The following is a 19,610-nucleotide window of genomic DNA, read 5'->3' as shown; positions in this document are numbered from 1 at the left end:
GACCTTCCCATTCGGGTCTTGACCTGCACCGAGCCTCATATCTCTCCCAGAACAGGTCAAGACCCTCTGGCCTGGTGAAACTAATAGTATATTCCCGGCTCCCAGCAACATGTATTAGGGCATACAGATCGTTTGCCCCAAAACCCATCTCCAAAATCATGTCCACCACTGCACGCCGTGCTGGAGGGGTTGCACCACCTTCCCATTTAAGAATCACTACATTTCTTCTTGGACCCCCAGCAGAAGCCAGAGACCCAAGACCAGATCCCAGGGTGCTCAAGGTGGTAGGTCGCAGGGGGAAAACCCTCTTGGGGGCGGAGCTACCAGGAGCAGAACGTACCACCTGGGCAAATGTAGGCTTATCAGGGCCAAGGCCCCACACTGATGTTACATTAGTCTGTACATTACAATTATTATTATCTGCTGGAACGGAGTTGGTAGGACTGTCCATCACACTTGAACTGGGACCATTATTCATCACACTTGTACTGGGATGATTTTTATCAGTCACACAAACATTCACATTCCCATCAGGAATAATCACAGTTTCTGCTGCAATACCAGCTGTCTCCTGAAGCTGTGCTGTAGAGTCCTCAGCAGCTGTGGGGCAAACAGCATTAGACTCAGCTGAAGGGGGGTTAATTGGCTCTGCTGAATGCTGCAGTTCATCTGCAGGAATGTCATTTTTTAAATGCAAACTTTGCTGTACTGTAGCATCAGCAGGTACAGCATTGCTACAAATGGGATTAGCAGCCTGATTGTCACTGGGCACATTGTCTGTATCAGTCACAGTGTTCACAAAAACAGTTTTATGCACCACATGGGGCTTGACAGGCTTTACCTTGTCAGGCATGTTATCAGTAATGTCCTCCTCATGGAACACCAACTGATCTTCCCGTATAGGAGACTCCATTGCCTGGATGGCCCTGAGCATGCCTCCTGAGTCCTGGGAAGGCATGGGGCTGCTTACCTCTCCCTGAGGGGGCAGGGGGTCAGAACTGGGGGTCTCCTCCTCCACCTCCATTTTTGTCATCCTGGCAAACCTTCTGTCATTGCAGAACTTTTCCTTAAATGGCCCATCTCTTCCTTCCATGATGGACACAATGGTCTCCTGATGTTCCACCCGGACCTTGGCCAGTTGGATCTCCGGATCCATGGACCCTCGTTTCTGGCTGTGTAAGCCCTCACGCTGCCTTCTCAAGCGCTTCAGCTCCGCTCTCAGTTTATAGAGCTTGTCTCTTTCCCTATTCAGGGCTTTAATCCCGGCCACCACTCGCTCCCGGATGGCCTCTGAGCCTTCATCCTTACCAGGGACAGAGAGATCACAAGTCATGGTTTGCACAGGAGCAGGCATGTCACCTGATGGCCCAGGAGATGGCTGGGAGCTTCCAGCAGGAGAGGCCCTGCTGGCCTCCATGGCTTCCCCAGAAAGGGGCCAGGAGAGCTGGGATAGATTTCCTCACCAGTCCCCTCTCACACAGATCAGCAGCAGCTCCAGAGACAGCCTCCTCCTGACACACCTGTGCTCCAATGATGGGTGGGGCACTATTCCTCCCACTGACACCAATGATGGGACAATATTCCTTCCACTGATACCAATGATAGGACACTATTCCTTCCACTGATACCAATGATAGGACACTATTCCTTCCACTGATACCAATGATGGGGCACTATTCCTTCCACTGATACCAATGATGGGACACTATTCCTTCCACTGATACCAATGATAGGACACTATTCCTCCCACTGATACCAGTGATGGGACACTATTCCGCCCACTAACACCAATGATGGGACACTATTCCTCCCACTGATACCAATGATGGGACACTATTCTTCCCACGAATACCAATGATGGGACACCATTCCTCCCACTGTCACCAATGATGGGTCATTATTCCTCCCAAAGATACCAATGATGGGGCAGTATTCCTCCCAATAACATCAACGATGGGACACTATTCTTCCCAATGACACCAATGATGAGGCATTATTCCTCCAATATCAATAACAGGGCACTATTCCTGCTCCTACTGACTCATGACTGTCTTTTTTATTTACTCTCACTGACTTCCAAGACAGAGGCACTGTTTATTCCTATTGATGCTGGGACATTTTCTAATCTCATGGGACCACACTCTGCCCTCCTCTAATGTCTGAAGGACAATAAACTGTCCTTTGCTTAGCAAGTTAGGAGACCCCTATCCTACACGGTGCACATGCTAAATATTTTCTAAAGAGTGCAGTTGTTAAAGTCTAGTGGACATTTCCTATTACTTTAACTAGAAAAGACTGAAGGTGCAAGAAACAAAAGGTTCATATAAAATGAGTTAGGCTGAATTCACAGTAACGTGCATTTTGAGTTGTCATTGAAATGGAGCTCTACCCAAAAGGGGAAGCTCCATTTGTCTGCCTATTCCCCCCTCCGCTGCCACATTTGGCACCTTTTGGGGGGGGGAGGGGGTCGCGGGTACCTGGTTTTGACCAGGTTTTGTTCAGCCCCACCCCCGCTGCTTCCTCTGCAGTCTTTTAGGATGCATCACAGAAGACTATGGGGTCATTCACAAGGCGCAGCACAACTCGCACATGCGCAGTAGGAAACTGGCTCTGAAGCCACAAGGCTTCACTTTCTGTTTCCCTTTCTATAGATGCCGTCGCCTGCACCCGAAGCTGATTGGAGAATCAGCTCGGGGTGAGGGCAACGCTGGATGCCTGGACAGGTAAGTGCCCTAAGATTAAAAGTCAGCAGCTACAGTATTTGTAGCTTCTGACTTTTACTTTTTTGGGAGGGAGCCTGGAGCTACTCTTTAAAGCAAACCTTTAATGGCTTGCCATCATTTTCTTCTTACCCACACCCCCACACCCCACCCTTCACCACCAATACACAGATAGGTACTTGTTATTTTAAAGGACTTTCCCAAAATGTCTTTCAGGACAGCACCCGAGAGATCATGGCTCCTCCAACAACATGAAACACCTCATCATCCAAAGCTTTAATAGGAGGCCTCCACCCAGCTTGCCTTAAATTTTTTGTGTTTCCTCTAGGTGGTAGGAACACCTCCGGTGGGAGCCAGTATCTCTCAGGTCTGTCCTGGGAGACAAGAGGATCTCACCTGAAAATATTTTACTTTTACTGCCAGACATCTGTGATCCGCCCACGGCCCTCTAACTAGTTGGTTCCCGTGGGCTCTCTTCCCCTTCCATGCTTGGGGAGAGCCTGTACTGCCTGGGAGTGCTGCCCTGTGTTTTTGGCAGATGGAAGGTGTGCAGAGGCCCCCCCGCAGAGTGGGGCAGCGGAGGTCAATACTGAAGCCGTTATTCTGGTGGCTGAGGAGAGCTCTCAGCAACATCCTGTGCAGTGTACAGGAAGGGGCGGCACTTCCGGGTCGGAAGTGCAGCACCATTCTGGCCGCAAAGCGAAGGGGGGAAAGAGCAGGGTCACCTGGTGCCATTAACTTCCGGTTCTGGGTTGGCGCAGCAGCGTTTTTTAATCCAGGAACTGGCCATTCATTCAGCCATGTGACTACAGTGCACTCTGCAATGGAGGAAAGTGCAGCGAATAACGGGGCAAGCCAAGGCACCAGCAAGCCCAAGGTAAGGGACTGTGTTCCTATTTATGTGGGCCTTTCTCCTATGGGTTATCACCCCACCCTTAGAAGGAGCTCTCCCTGATGGCAGCACAGTGACTAGATGGTAGCACTTCTGTCTAGACACGGGGGGCTTAAAGCGGAGCTCCACCCTAAAGTGGAATTTCCACTCATCGGATTCCTCCCCCCCTCCGGTGCCACAATTGGCACCTTTCAGGGGTGAGGGGGTGCAGATACCTGTATCATACAGGTTTTTGCACCCACTTCCAGAAATAGCTAGCCCGTCCCCCCCGCCCATTGTGTTCTGGGAAACAAACAGTTCCCACAACACAACGGGGACCAGTGAAGACGCACAGTGTGACTCGCGCATGCACAGTTGGGAACCGGGCAGTGAAGCCGCAACGCTTCACTTCCTGATTCCCTGACCGAGGATGGCGGCGGAGGCAGCCGAGAACCGAGCGATTGATCGTCATCTGCTGCCGACATCGTGTGTATCCTGGACAGGTAAGTGTCCATTTATTAAAAGTCAGCAGCTGCAGTATTTGTAGCTGCTGGCTTTTAATAATTTTTTTTAAGGTGGACCTCCTCTTTAACTAGGATTGCCTGTGGTGGTGGGGCTTGCTTGGGCACAGGGTAATAGGTCCTTTCCTAGTGCACCTGGGTGTTTTTAGATGTGTGCCTGCTGTACAGCAGTACTTCAGCATGATTCCATTGTTGATTTCTGTTTGTCCAGGCTAAAAGCGCTGTACAACCAGTAAAGAGAAGGTGTCCTGTTTGCATGGAAAAATTAAGCGAATCCTGGACAAAGCTCCTTTGTGCAGATTCTATCATGGATTTAGTCAAGGAGGAGTCTCCATCCATTTGTGGCAATCTTGTTACAACCATTAAGGATGAGCTCCGTGCCACTTTTCAGGCTTTCAGGTGAAACCTGAGAAAAAGCCTGGGCCCTCAGGGGAAGCTAGGGCCCTGCAGTGGACCCCAGAGTCTCAGGGGGTTTCTCTGTTTTAGAAGGTAGGTCTGACTTCAGAATACGTCCCAAGATCCTGTTTCACCCTCTCGGGGGGGGGGGGGGGATGGATTCAGAAGAGGAGGAAAATGGGGCAGATGCCACCCCAAGTACAAAATGTCCCTGGAGGAGGAAGGGGGTCTCCTTAACGTAATCCACGCTACCTTGGGGATAGAGGCAGAGAAGAAGGAGCTCTCCCTGCACGACCGTATGTATGCAGGTCTAGGGGACTCCAAAAGCAGCGCTTTTCCTATTCATTCCATAGTCACAGACAAGAATAAGAAAGAATGGCTGGAGCCGGAGTAGAAACCATTCTTTTCTCAGGCCCACAAAAGAAGATTCCCTTTTGAGGAAGACCCTGAAACCATCTGGAACAAAGTTCCAAAACTGTATTCTGCCTTCTCACAGATTTCGAAGTCGACTGACCTAGCTTTTGAAGATATGGGCACACTAAAGGAGCCTATGGATAAGAGGATGGACATACTTCTTTAAAAAGCCTAGCAATCAACCATGAACAATCTGAAACCAGCAATGGCAACAACATGTGTTGCTAGGAATCTAGAGCACTGGGTTAATCAGATGAAATCCCATAGTACAGCGGATTCCCCCGAAAAACAAGAGATTCTGGATTCCTTTGCAACCCTATCTGCAGCACTGGCATACATTGCGGATGCTTCAGCAGAGTCCATACATATGTTGGCTAGGTCCGCAGCGTTAAGAAACTCTGCTAGGAGTGCCTTAAAACGCAGGGAAAAAGAAGCCATGGCCCTTCCAAAAATCCAAAGGTAGGAGTCTAGTGCTCTTTAATTCTCCTGCGACTTCAGAAAAATCGCAGTGACTCCTTCCTTACTGTCGGGGGAAGGCTTCAGGAGGTTTCTTTTGCAGCAAAGATGTATTACTCAAAACCATGAGTTATCCCCAGAGGCGTACCTAGGCTTCATTAAAGAGTAATGCCCCGTACACACGGTCGGATTTTCCGATGGAAAATGTCCGATCGGAGCGTGTTGTCGGAAATTCCAACCGTGTGTGGGCGCCATCGGACATTTTCCATCGGATTTTCCGACACACAAAGTTGGACAGCAGGAGATAAAATTTTCCGACAACAAAATCCGATCGCGTCAATTCCGACCGTGTGTGGCCTGTTCCGACGCACAAAGTGCCACGCATGCTCAGAAGAAATTCAGAGACGGGACAGCTCGTTCTGGTAAACTTAGCGTTCGCAATGGATACAGCACTTTCGTCATGCTGCAATGTTAAAAATGGTTTAATACAGCGCACTCTCTTCTTCTTTATAATGTGACAAGAATTAAGTAGTTTTGCTGCTCATATTCACACACACTTCTCACAAACGTATTTCGTTACTATTTATCTGGATTCCCTCAATATATTTTGATTTCTCACATCTGACAACATTTTTTTTATATTTTATTTTTTTTTTTTTGTCTTTAATGTAGATTTTTTTTTGTGTTTCTCTTTTTTTTTTTTTGGTGATTTTGATTTGTACTCCCGAAAATGTTTGTGTGTGTTTTTTGTGACAAGTTCCCACAACACCATTGATATGTTGTTCTATTTAATCTGTAGGAGATTGTTTCGTGTTGTTGTCCCTTGTTAATTTCACATTGTACTTTAGAAATGTACCTGAATCGTCACCAACAAACTGTCCTTTTTGGATGAAAACACACACAGGAGAGTAGAATTTACCTAAAAAATTTTATAAAGGGCTCACAACTAAACAAAGAGGGAGGCAACGCTGGAGAAACTGCAGAAGTGGGTGAAGCCTTGGACCCCCAGGGCAGACATCAATTATTTAAAAGCAAAATTGGTGGCCTGAGGAGTCCTTATCTAAGGGAGGGCAGTCTGGTCCAGAAGTCCCAGAGATCCGGAAAGCAGCAGATGACATCTGTGTCCCCAGGCTGTGGTCATACGAGAGACTGCAGCTTCTGTCAGACCAGACTGAACCTAGGGTCATCACTCTTTGGTCTTCTTTCCACGCTTCCTTCCACGCTGTGGCTGTGGTGGTGGAGTTGTGGCAGCAGGAGGAGGAGGAGGAGGAGGATCGTCGATCTCAATGACATCCGTCTTGGGTGTTAGTTCCCCACTCAACCCCTTACGTAGGACTTTATGAATCAGGTCCTCAGAGAGCTTGCGTTGACCCTCCTGCATGCCCTGCAATTTTGTGGCAGCCATGCAGGCAAAGGCCTCTTCAGGACTGGGGAAGGCTCTGAGGGACGCAGAAGCCTCCTGGATCAGCCTGTACGCTGAATCCTGCACGGGACTCGGAGTCGTCTTCCTGGCTCGTTTATGTGGCAGGCGGAGGGGAGGAACCTGAGACTCAGTCAGGCTGCGACTGGTCCCAGGCTTCTCTTGGCTGACACTTAGCCCCGCCTCCTCCTGGCTGCCACCCATCCCCGCCTCCTCCTGACTGCCACATTCCACAACCTCCTCCTGGCTGAGGTCTTCCTGTGTATGAAAAAGGGACATAGTTTGAGATTTTTAGTCATCAATCACACACAATTTTCACCTCCTGACTGCTGCAAATTCAATGTTAACAAATATGACAGACTATCCTTCTGAGCCCAGCAGTTTTCATTCTTGTCCCAATTTTGGGTGCCCACTACTGTCTATTGATATGTAAAACACTTTTTTTTATCAGCAATTAGTGATTAATAATAACATCTAGTAAACATCATTTATTTTTGACCAGAAATCTGTAGAAGAATGCTATACCTGACTCCAGCTGGGCTCCTCCACTTCTTCCTGGCTGGAAGGCCCAGGTTGGACATCGGAACCCTCGGCTGGTATGGAAGGAAGTGTGGAAGGAAGAGTGGAGAGGGATTCCCTGACTTCAGTCTGGTCTGACAAAAATCGCAGTCTCTCGTAGTACCACAGCCTGGGGACATAAACGTCATCTGCTGCAGCTCCTGATCTCTGGGAATCCGTGACCTTCTTGCACTCCCTAAGATAAGTGCTCCTCAGGCCACCAATTTTGGCTTTTAAATAGGGGATGGTTGCCGTGGGGACCACCGGCATCACCAACTCCAGCAGTTTCTCCAGCGCTGCCTGCCTCTTCTGTTTGTGGTTATAATGGGGGTGTCTCACTTGCCACAGACAGGGCAGCTCCCTGTACTTGTCTATGAACAGGGTGAGGAATTTGTGGTCGTTGAACCCATCCATTTTCTCTGCAATACACAACACAATACAAACCCTAATGTCAGGCCAAACTCCCCTAATCTTGTTACAATATAGGCTTCCATTTAGAAGCAGTATAGGCCCAAGTTTAGATCCTACCTTCGTTAGCACGATCGGCGTCTCCGATGCTCCTTCCTCCGCTCACAGATCGTACGTAAGACAAACGTGTGTTACGCTTTATACACACTGCGCATGCGTATAACTCCGCCCGCCCCTGACGTTCTTTCTAGTCTATTCCCCGCCCCTTTTCGTTCGGCGCAGTGGGGGAAGAGCACATGGCGGATAGACAGCATGATCCTGATAATTGGAGCAACGAGGAGGAGGAGGAGGAGGAGGAGGAGGAAAGGCCGGAGCCTGAAACGTCCCGATCCAGAAGGAGATTAAAGGACTCAAATATGTCCTTTGGGGAGATGTTGGAGATGGTGGACATCCTGAAGAAGGCCGACTATGATGGAAAGTATGGGCCTTACCCCAACCCCAATGTCCGAAAGGCCAAGATCATGGCAAAAGTGGTCAGGAGTCTGCACCGGAAATTCGGGGTACGACGATCGAAAGATCAGCTCAGGAAGCGGTGGTCGGACCTGAAATTACGAGAACATGAGCAGTACAGAAAGATCCGGAGAGTGCTGCAAAAAAGTAAGTAGTTGTGCTGTGTTCCTATTCTTTATGTTTATTACGTTCGTGCTGCTCCATGTGCTTTTAGGAACTGTTGTACAGTTTAAAATGGCAACTTTCATGTTCATGGGCACATTATTCATTCGGATCACACATTTTTCTTTCGGACTATAAAATACCATTGTTTAGCCCATATGCATTTGGCCAGCATTTTGAGGCCCTATACTTGTCTTCAAAGAATTGGGTTGTGTAGATGGCTTTGTTACTAGAATGAAATGCAAACTAGATTGTGTGTAAGGAGAGGACACTGAGCAGCTGTTTTCACATCTGGACACTGGAGCACTAGTGTGGGACCCCAGAACACCATTTTTATTAGGGGGCCACACAGGTGCTCCAGTGTATACTATAGGGGGGCTACATCTGTGAAGCTTGTACCAAACAGGTAAAGTATTGCAGCTTGACAAAGGCCAATAAAAAATATACATCTTGGAACTCGGCTAAAATAGACAATTGTACCCCACTTCCAAGCAGTGTTTCCTATTTCTAGTTCTGCTATCAAATATCTGTGTGCTAATTCTACCATTTTTGTTTTACATAGGGGAGAAAAGACTCGGAGGACACCCCTCATCCCAGGAGAACACAGACCCCCCACCTCTGGAAGAAGGTGAAATACCAACAACCCAAGAAGAAGTGCAGGAGGAAGAAGAAGATGTGGTGGAGATTGGCACCACAACAGGTGAGTGTCTGCGACCACAGGCTCAGGTAAACGAGATGGATGGTGGCATATTTTTGAGATCTTTTTTTTTTTTCTTTATCTCTTTTTAGGTGATCGTGATGTGAGGGATAGAGAACGCTTTACTTCTGAAAGTGCCCAGATCCTGATCGGGGAGATCATGGGGTGTAATGCCGAACTGCAAAACATCCAGCAAAAAATCAATGATGTTATTATAAAAAATAATAACATCATTGATGTTTTGGGGCGAATTTAAACCCCACAAAATCACTTGTTTTATTATTGTGGTCCAATCTTTTAAAATTTTTTGCAATGTTTTGAAAAGCCAAATTTGGAAGATGCACACAGTGTGCCAACATGTGCTATTTGCCATCACGGGAGATCAATGGACGCGTTTTGGGGGTGCAACCCCTTCCTCAATTATAAAGTCGCGTTGAGGAAGGGCTTGCTCCCCCAAAACACGTCCCTTGATCCCCCCTGATGGCAGATAGCACATGTTGACATTCGTAAATTTGTGTGCATCTTCCAAATTTGGCTTGAACGCTATATCAAACCCAGTTCCTAAATACTGATGTCTGATATAGCCTTCAGGTTTTACATAATGTGAACTTTGTAAGTTCAAGTTTTTTGGCTTTCTTGTTGGTTTTACACAGGCCTGTTTTATCTGAAATGGATATTTCGATTTTTGATAATGCTACAGCAAAAATTGTTATACAACAAACATGTTGGTTTGTTTTAAAAACCTTTGGTAAATGCACATGTGATTGTGCAGGTATAAAAAAGTGGCTTACTCAAGAATGTGTGGATTATTGTCTCAACACTACAACACTTTTGGGGTGATGTAATAGCTGTTTTATGCAAAAGTGGGGGTTATTTCCTAAGGGCAAATACACTTTGCACTACAAGTGCAGGTTCAGTGCAGTTGCAAGTGCACTTGTAATGAAATGTGTTTTTGCATTTAGGAAATACCAGCCAAACATTTTAGGGGGTGTTTGGGGTAAAGCACTACTATGGAGCAGATAAAATACATTGTTAAGTGACTACATGAGGTGAATATAGGGGCAGGAGACACCATGCTGGGGAGGTTATTGAAGGGCAAATATGTATGAAGGACTGAAAATAATAATGAAATAAAAATCCAGCATGCATGAGGACAAAGGGGACATTCACAGCATATTACAATCATGGTAATTAGGGAATGAGGAAAGAAATACAATATATTATCAAACATTAAAGACAATAAAATGTGATATAAAAGGATAAAAATCTTACCTTCATATACTCCTTCTGCAGGACCTGGATGATGGCAGAACAGGTCTCTGGGATAATGATCCCCAGAGCCTGGGGAGAGATGCCTGTCGAGAACTTCAAGTCCTGCAGGCTTCTCCCTGTCGCCAAGTACCGCAAGGTAGCGACCAACCTCTGCTCCGGAGTGATGGCTTGCCTCATGCAGGTATCCTGCCTGCTGATATAAGGGGTCAGCGAAGCCAACAAACGGTGAAACACGGGGTCCGTCATCCGGAGAAAGTTCCTGAAATCATCAGGATTATTCTCACGGATCTCACGGAGCAAAGGCATATGAGAGAACTGGTCACGCTGAAGCAACCAATTCTTGGTCCATGAACTCCTCCCCACCCTGTTCATGGACTGGACTTGTGTCAAGGTCAGGACCCCAACACCAAGCCCCTGCACAGCACGAACTCTACGAGGAGTACGCATATGAAACATGGCTAGAAAACGGTCGGCTGCTCAGAACGAAGTAACAGAACGCACTGAAGAACAGCAAGGCCTGTGAAGAGCGACCTGAAAAACAGCAACGAGCGGGCAAGATCACACAGAAAACTCCGATACGAACTGACTGCACGCACTGAAGAGCAGATACAAACCCACAAGCACAAACTGAACGGCAGAAAACGATCTGAAAGCCACGAGTCTAAAAAAGCGCGAATCGTCTCTCACCAAACTTTTACTAACACGAGATTAGCAAAAGGAGCCCAAAGGGTGCCGCGCTTGGTTCTGAACCGGCCTTTTTTAGTCTCGTCGTACGTGGTGTACGTCACCGCGTTCTTGGCGATCGGAAATTCCGACAACTTTGTGCGACCGTGTGTAGGCAAAACAAGTTTGAGCCAACATCCGTCGGAAAAAATCCTAGGATTTTGTTGTCGGAATGTCCGAACAAAGTCCGACCGTGTGTACGCCCTATTAGAATTTCAGTTGTTTGTTTTTTACATCAATTTTAATTTTTAATTGTCTGCATATCCATTAAAGATTCTGCCACATATTTTTGGTAAAAAAAATCCCAATAAGTGTATTTTGATAGGTTTACCCAAAAGTTATCGCGTTTACAAACTAGGGGAAAGATTTAGGTCATTTTTATTTTTTATTTTACTAGTAATAGTGGCGATCTGCGATTTTTAGCAGGACTGCGACATTGCGGCGGACAGATCGGACACCTAACTGACATTTTTTACACTTTTGAGGGGACCAGTGACATTACTACAGTAATCAGTACTAAATATATACTCTGTTACTGTAATACTGACACTGGCAGGGAAGGGGTTAACACCAGGGGCGATCAAAGAGTTAAATGTGTGGGGGTGTCAATAGAAAGTTAACTACACCCCAGATCAGTTTGCATATCGCAGTGCGATCTGTCAGTTTGGACAGGAATCGGATCGCATAGGTACGAACACCCATGCAATCCGATACTGCTACGGACCAAAAAAAGGGTCCTGTGTGACTTTGGTCCTAATGCAATGTGAATTCAGCCATACAAGCTGTATGGCTGAATTTGCATTGCGCAGACATCACATGTGATTTGCACTGCAGTGTGGTGCAAATCACATGCGATGTCGGACATTGCATATATGTGAACCGGCCCTAAATGTACATTAGTTTATGCATCATTACATGTATATTTTTCCATTTGATGTTTCTACCAGAGTCTTATGGGGCGTACACACGGTCGGACTTTTCGTCTACAAAAGTCCGACAGCCTGTCCGACAGACTTCCGGCGGACTTTCGGCGGACTTGCAGCAGACTTTCTAATGACCGGACTTGCCTACACACGACCACACAAAAGTCAGACGGATTCGTACGTGATGACGTACACCGGACTAAAATAAGGAAGTTCATAGCCAGTAGCCAATAGCTGCCCTACCGTGGGTTTTTGTCCGTCGGACTAGCACACAGACGAGCGGATTTCGGGGTCAGTCGTAGTTACGACGTAAAGATTTGAAGCATGTTTCAAATCTAAAGTCCGTCGGATTTGAGGCTGAAAAAGTCTGCTGAAAGTCCGGAGAAGCCCACACACGAACGGATTACCAGCCAGCTTTAGTCCGTCAGCGTCCGTTGGACTTTTGTAGACGAAAAGTCTGACCGTGTGTACGCCCCATTACTGTCACAAAGGTCTAAATTCAAATACAATTGTCAGTTCAGTTGGGACCTACCTACCTACCTAGCTTCATGGCAGTTGGCACTGACTCACTGGCACACCGAGACGAGTTCACCGACACTTGACTGTCTGTCTTCTCGGGCCTTCTCCACAGCGCGCTGCATGCTGGAGAAGAAGATGAGATCAGAAGATGGAGGGACAGGAGGAGGTGGGTGGAGCCAGCCAGCCTAAATCCACTAGGCGCGGAGGAGAAAGAAGGTAAACCCTCCCTCCTCCGCTCTGATTGAATGCTGGAGGCAGGAGCCTCGGACGGAAAGCGAGACCGAGACTCCAGCATGCCATTCAGAGTGGAGGAGGAGGGTTACCTTGTTCCCCCTCCTCTCCACGTCGCAGTCTTATGCCCCGTACACACTTTCGGACTTTGTTCGGACATTCCGACAACAAAATCCTAGGATGTTGGCTCAAACTTGTCTTGCATACACACGGTCACACAAAGTTGTCGGAAAATCCGATCGTTCTAATCGCGGTGACGTAAAACATGTACGTCGGGACTATAAACGGGGCAGTGGCCAATAGCTTTCATCTCTTTATTTATTCTGAGCATGCGTGGCACTTTGTCCGTCGGATTTGTCCACACACGATCGGAATTTCCGACAACGGATTTTGTTGTCGGAAAATTTTATATCCTGCTCTCAAACTTTGTGTGTCGGAAAATCCGATGGAAAATGTGTGATGGAGCCTACACACGGTTGGAATTTCTGACAACAAGGTCCTATCACACATTTTCCGTCGGAAAATCCGACCGTGTGTACGGGGCATTAGACTTAGCCAGCACCACCACACCAGGCAGGCACACTCAGTGTCAGGCAGCCGCAGCAGGCTCAGCCTAGGCTCAGGTTCTCAGGCAGCACTCTGATCTGTCAGTCTGTCTGACCTAAGGATCTCTTTACATTACACAGCCCTTGTACCTCTGGACCCCTTTAAATTACACAGCACCATGCACCTAAGGACCTCTTTATGTTACATAGCCCTTGTACCTCTTGGACCCCTTTACATTACACAGCACCTTGCACCTAAGGACCTCTTTACATTACACAGCCCTTGTACCTCTGGACCCCTTTACATTACACAGCACCATGCACCTAAGGACCTCTTTATGTTACATAGCCCTTGTACCTCTTGGACCCCTTTACATTACACAGCACCATGCACCTAAGGACCTCTTTATGTTACATAGCCCTTGTACCTCTGGACCCCTTTACATTACACAGCACCTTGCACCTAAGGACCTCTTTATGTTACACGGCCCTTGTACCTCTGGACCCCTTTACATTACACAGCACCTTGCACCTCTAGACCCCTTTACATTACACAGCACCTTGCACCTCTGGACCCCTTTACATTACACAGCACCCTGCACCTCTGGACCCCTTTACATTACACAGCACCCTGCACCTCTGGACCCCTTTACATTACACAGCACCTTGCACCTCTGGACCCCTTTACATTACACAGCACCCTACACCTCTGGACCCCTTTACATTACACAGCCCTTGTACCTCTGGACCCCTTTACATTACACTGCACCCTGCACCTCTGGACCCCTTTACATTACACAGCACTCTACACCTATGGACCCCTTTACATTACACAGCACCTTGCACCTAAGGACCTCTTTACATTACACAGCCCTCTACACCTCTGGACCCCTTTTACATTACACAGCACTCTACACCTCTGGACCCCTTTAAATTACACAGCAACCTACACCTCTGAACCCCTTTACATTACACAGCCCCCCACAGCTTTAGATGCCTGTATGTTACACAGACACTGGACCCCCTGCATGTTACACAGACCCCCCCTACAGTGCAGACCCCCTCATTCAGTACAGACCCCCCTACAGTTCAGACCCCCTACAGCACAGACCCCCTCCCCCACAGCGCAGACCCCCCTACAATACAGACCCCCTCCTACAATACAGACCCCCCCTTCAGACCCATAATGTACCTGCTCAGATGATCAGCATCAGCGCGGGACATGCACAGTCAGCATTCAGCAGGTGTAGACACAGGAGGGGGAGGCGGCTTCACTCTGCTCGGCTATGTGAGACAGTCACAGCCGAGACTTATCAGAGCCACGGCGCGGCCACGAGAGCTGCCCAAACCCGCCCACTGTCTCTGCTCCAGTCGCAGAGGGGGGGCACCGGCCTGACACCCCCCCAGTGTGTGGCACCATGACCCGGGGCGGTCCCACTTAGTACGCCACTGGGCCATCCCACTAGCCCAGCAGCAAGCAGCAGTGCGTGGCGCCTGTGCTGCAGTGACTGAAGAACACTGCCAATTGGCACCCCCCCTAGGGCGCCGGTCTCGCCAGCCGCTTGGTCCACCCTTGGTTCTCCCAGGGTTATGCGATCAAATTCACGGAAGAACCTACAAGAATGTTTTTGGTGACAAACGCTCCAAGGGATCCAGTCAGGGCTCTCGCAATGAAGTCCCTAATCCAGGAACTGAGATCACAGAGGGTCATTGTTCCAGTCCCTACATCATTGCCCCATGATTGGTGTCAGTGGAAGTAATAGTGCCCCATCATTGGTGTCAGTGGAAGTAATAGTGCCCCATCATTGGTATTAGTGGAAAGAATAGTACCTCATCATTAGTGTCAGTAGGAAGAATAGTGCCCCATGATTGAAGTGGAAGGAATAGTGCCCCATCATTGGTGTCAGTGGGAGGAATAGTGTTCCATCATTGGTGTCAGTGGGAGGAATAGCGTCCCATCATTGGTGTCAGTGGGAGGAATAGTGCCCCTTCATTGGTGTCAGTGGGTGGAATAGTACCCCATCATTGGTATCAGTGGGGGGAATAGTGCCCATCATTGGTATCAGTGGGAGGAATAGTGCCCCATTATTGGTGTCAGTGGGAGAAATAGTGCCCCATCATTGCTGTCAGTGGGAGAAATAGTGCCCCGTCATTGGTGTCAGTGGGTGGAATAGTGCCCCATCATTGGTATCAGTGGGGGGAATAGTGCCTATCATTGGTATCAGTGGGAGGAATAGTGCCCCATTATTGGTGTCAGTGGGAGGAATAGTGTCCCATCATTGGTATCAGTGGGAGGAATAGTGTCCCATCATTGGTGTCAGTGGGAGGAATAGTGCCCCATTATTGGTGTCAGTGGGAGGAATAGTGTCCCATCATTGGTATCAGTGGGAGGAATAGTGTCCCATCATTGGTGTCAGTGGGAGGAATAGTGTCCCATCATTGGTGTCAGTGGGAGAAATGGTGCCCCATCATTGCTGTCAGTGGGGGAAATAGTGCCCCATTATTGGTGTCAGTGGGAGGAATAGTGCCCCATCATTGGTATCAGTGGGAGGAATAGTGCCCCATCATTGGTATCAGTGGGAGGAATAGTGTCCCATCATTGGAATCAGTGGGAGGAATAGTGCCCCATCATTGGTATCAGTGGGAGGAATAGTGCTCCATCATTGGTATCAGTGGGAGGAATAGTGCCCCATCATTGGTATCAGTGGGAGGAATAGTGCTCCATCATTGGAATCAGTGGGAGGAATAGTGCTCCATCATTGGAATCAGTGGGAGGAATAGTGCCCCATCATTGGTGTCAGTGGGAGGAATAGTGTCCCATCATTGGAATCAGTGGGAGGAATAGTGTCCACCAAGACGCAGTTTGGAGATCACTGCTCCAGGGCTTCTGCTTAAAAAATATATATAATGTTTGGGGGGTTCTAAGTTGTTTTCTAGCTATATTTCTAGTTATGATTTTTACATGTAGGAGAGAAGTGTCAAGGCTTGGAAGGCAAGTGCTTAAGTTATCTCTAAATATGTGGATAGAGAAGCGTATGAGCTAAGCGGTCCATACATGATTCAGCTCTTTTATTCAACCAGCGGGTTGAATGAAAAAACTGATTTGATTCCCTCATTCCACATATTAGTGTTGGACGGGGTTAAGCTCCCTGCCCTGTCTACGTATTCTGACAGCAGGGAGACTTCGGTAGAATTTCAATCCATGTATGGCCAGCTTAAGCCCTGTACACGGACTAATTGTCACTGTAACGGCTGGTTACAAAAAAAAAAATTTAAACGTCCGACATTTGGCCTGTGTGTATTTTGATCTGTCCACAGAAGCAAGACATTCGGCCTGGCTTCTGTTGGACCTGCATGCTGGGAAAACCAGCAGCTGACCGACTCACAATCAGCACTCTTAACCACTTGCCGACCAGCCACCGCAGTTGTACTGCGGCAGAATGGCGCGGCTGGGCGAAACAATGTTATGTTATGTCGCTTCGCCCTGTGGCCACTAGGGGTGCACACGCCCCCCAAGCCGATGCGAATGCACGGCGGCCACGATCACCGCCGGGCTCCCACGATTGCCGCTGACACATGGAGAACCGGGTACTGTGAGTGTGTAAACACACAGTTTCCGGTCCTCTGATGGGAGAAGAGACAGATCGTCTGTTCATACAGAGTATGAACAGCGATCTGTCATCTCCCCTACACTGTCCCCTCCCCCCTTCAGTTAGAACACACAATAGGGAACACAACCCCTTGATCGCCCCTTAGTGATAACCCCTTCCCTGCCAGTGACATTTTTACAGTAATCAGTGCATTTTTATAGCACTGATCGCTGTATAAATGCCAATGGTCCCAAAAATGTGTCAAAATTGTCTGATGTGTCCTCCATAATGTCGCAGTCCCGATAAAAATCGCAGATCGCCGCCATCACTAGTAAAAAAAAATAAATTTTAAATGAAAACGCCATAAATCTATCCCCTATTTTGTAGACGCTATAACTTTTGCGCAAACCAATCAATATACGCTTTTTTTTTTACCAAAAATATGAAGAAGAATACATATCGGCCTAAACTGAGGGAAAAAAATGTTTTTTTTATATATTTTTGGGGGTTATTTATTATAGCAAAAAGTAAAAAAATGTTGTGGTTTTTTCATAATTGTCGGTCTTTTTTTTGTTTATAGCGCAAAAAATAAAAACCGCAGAGGTGATCAAATACCACCAAAAGAAAGCTCTACTTGTGGAAAAAAAAAAAGGACATCAAGTTTGTTTGGGTGCAACGTCGCACAACAATTGCCAGTTAAAGTGACGCAGTGCCGAATCTCAAAAAGTGCTCTGGTCGGGAAGGGGTTAAAATCTTCTTGAAGTGGTTAATCAATGGCAGAGAGCGCTGATCTGTATATCCTGGCGGGGGGGGGGGGGGCGCCCCCCTTTCTGAATACAACAGCTCAGTGGGGGAGATCACTGAACTAACATTGCATGGTTAGTACAGCAGCTCCCGACCGGAGCCATCAGGTTTTTTTTCATGCAACCCAAAGAAAATGTAGTGTGTACCAGGCTTATATTATCTGTGGTTTTACAGTACACTTCCTCTGTAAATATAATAGATAAGAGTGCTGCAGGTACAGGTATAAATACAGAGAGATTCAAGGATCTTATCACCAACAAATCTTTCCTATTATACATCTGAATGGTCCATCCTGCCTCTTGTAGTTCTCCCCCCTGTTATATAAATAAGTTAAATATAGTCTTACCTTTATGGACAGCTCAGTGTTAGAAGACACGGAACTATGAAAACTGTGGGCGAGGTCAGACTAACTTACTTTTATTTCAGGTGTTCTTTTGCAGAGAGACGTAGAACCTCCCGCCAATAATACAACACAAAACAAAGTAGTTAGATCATTGAAGTATCAGCACATAGTGGTAATGTGGATACTAGTGATAGAGGATACTCAGTGCCAAGTCCTTACAGGTTATGTATAAAGAAAGAAAAACTTGGGCTTGGGACTTTCTTGACACAATAAACACTATAGTAATATAATTAAAAATACAATTTATTGAAGATAATTAAAAATATAAAAAGGGACAAAGACAGAATTCAATTCATATCCATACATTTACAGTTTATACATTCCATACACAGCTCTGTAATAAAATATCATTATGCAGTAATTGGGATTACCACTATACATACAATCATGTAGAGATTCAGAAAGGAGCTATGCAGAAACAATGATCGATGGTGAGAAATCGCTCAACATGTTGCACGCCAAAGCGCTTCTTCAGGAGCACAAAACAATTTACTGGAATATAACAAAACATCCCATAAATACAAAACATACATACTAAAAAGAAAACAAATTAGACAAATATTACATATTTAATATCGTCGTCACTAAAGCCCAAAGGATGGTACTATAACACTGTCGGGATAATATTGAAATATCATGGGGGCATATGTAACATGATATGTATTTAAATATAGCATATGTGTATGGTTAATTCCGTTTTGGATCACAAAGGGTGCGACTGCCAGAAGAGGGGAAGAAGTTATAAGAGTATGTGAGATTAGAGCAAGGAGAAAAAAGGGGAGAAAAGGAAGGGGTTAGACAAGGGAAGAAGAGAGCACAGAAGGGGGAGAAAAGATTGAAACATGAAGGAGAGAAGGGGGAAGAAGGAAAGGAAAGAAGGTGGAAGAGTACAAAACAAAGTAGAATATGCTGGAGCTCAAGTTCAGGGCAGTTTGATTATTAACGTTTTAGCACTAACTTAACCACTTCAGCCCCGGAAGGATTTACCCTCTTAATGATCAGTCCATTTTTTTGCGATACGGGCACTGCGTCGCTGTAACTGACAATTGCGCGGCCGTGCGACGTTGTAGCCAAACAAAATTGATGTCTTTTTTTCCCCCCACAAATAGAGCTTTCTTTTGGTGGTATTTGATCACCTTGCGTTTTTTTTTTTTTTTTTTTTTGGCTTTAAACAAAAGAAAGACCAACAATTTTGAAAAAAAACAAAAAAAAACAAAACAATATTTCTTACTTTCTGCTATAAAACATATTAAAAAAAAAATCTAAATCCCTGATGAAGTCACGTGACCTGTGACGCCACGCGTAGGGAAGGCACCTTCCACTGTCAGAATTGTACGAGCTCGCCGCACCTTTGGTTATATGCGCCTTCTGCTATTTTATTGTGAGAGTCCCATTTTTATTGTCAATAAAGCTTATATGGTTTTAAAAAATACTACACTATGGCATCCCTTTCCTCTTTTGGCCGCC

General features: G+C 46.7%; 1 protein-coding gene across 1 annotated transcript in view; it reads right to left on the bottom strand.

Annotated features, from left to right (window-relative positions):
* The window catches only part of LOC141116968 (NACHT, LRR and PYD domains-containing protein 3-like), a 180,827-nt gene extending 162,700 nt beyond the window's left edge, over positions 1-18,127 (bottom strand). The window contains exon 1 of the mRNA XM_073609501.1: positions 18,087-18,127. The gene's annotated coding sequence lies outside the window, so the exon portion shown is untranslated. The remainder of the gene's footprint in view (positions 1-18,086) is intronic.
* Between the last annotated feature and the right edge of the window lie 1,483 nt (positions 18,128-19,610).

The sequence above is a fragment of the Aquarana catesbeiana genome, linkage group LG13, assembly GCF_042186555.1.
Source record: "Aquarana catesbeiana isolate 2022-GZ linkage group LG13, ASM4218655v1, whole genome shotgun sequence".
NCBI classification, from domain to species: domain Eukaryota; kingdom Metazoa; phylum Chordata; class Amphibia; order Anura; family Ranidae; genus Aquarana; species Aquarana catesbeiana.
The sequence above is the reverse complement of the archived record's forward strand: the minus strand, read 5'-3'. Positions and strand labels throughout refer to the sequence as shown.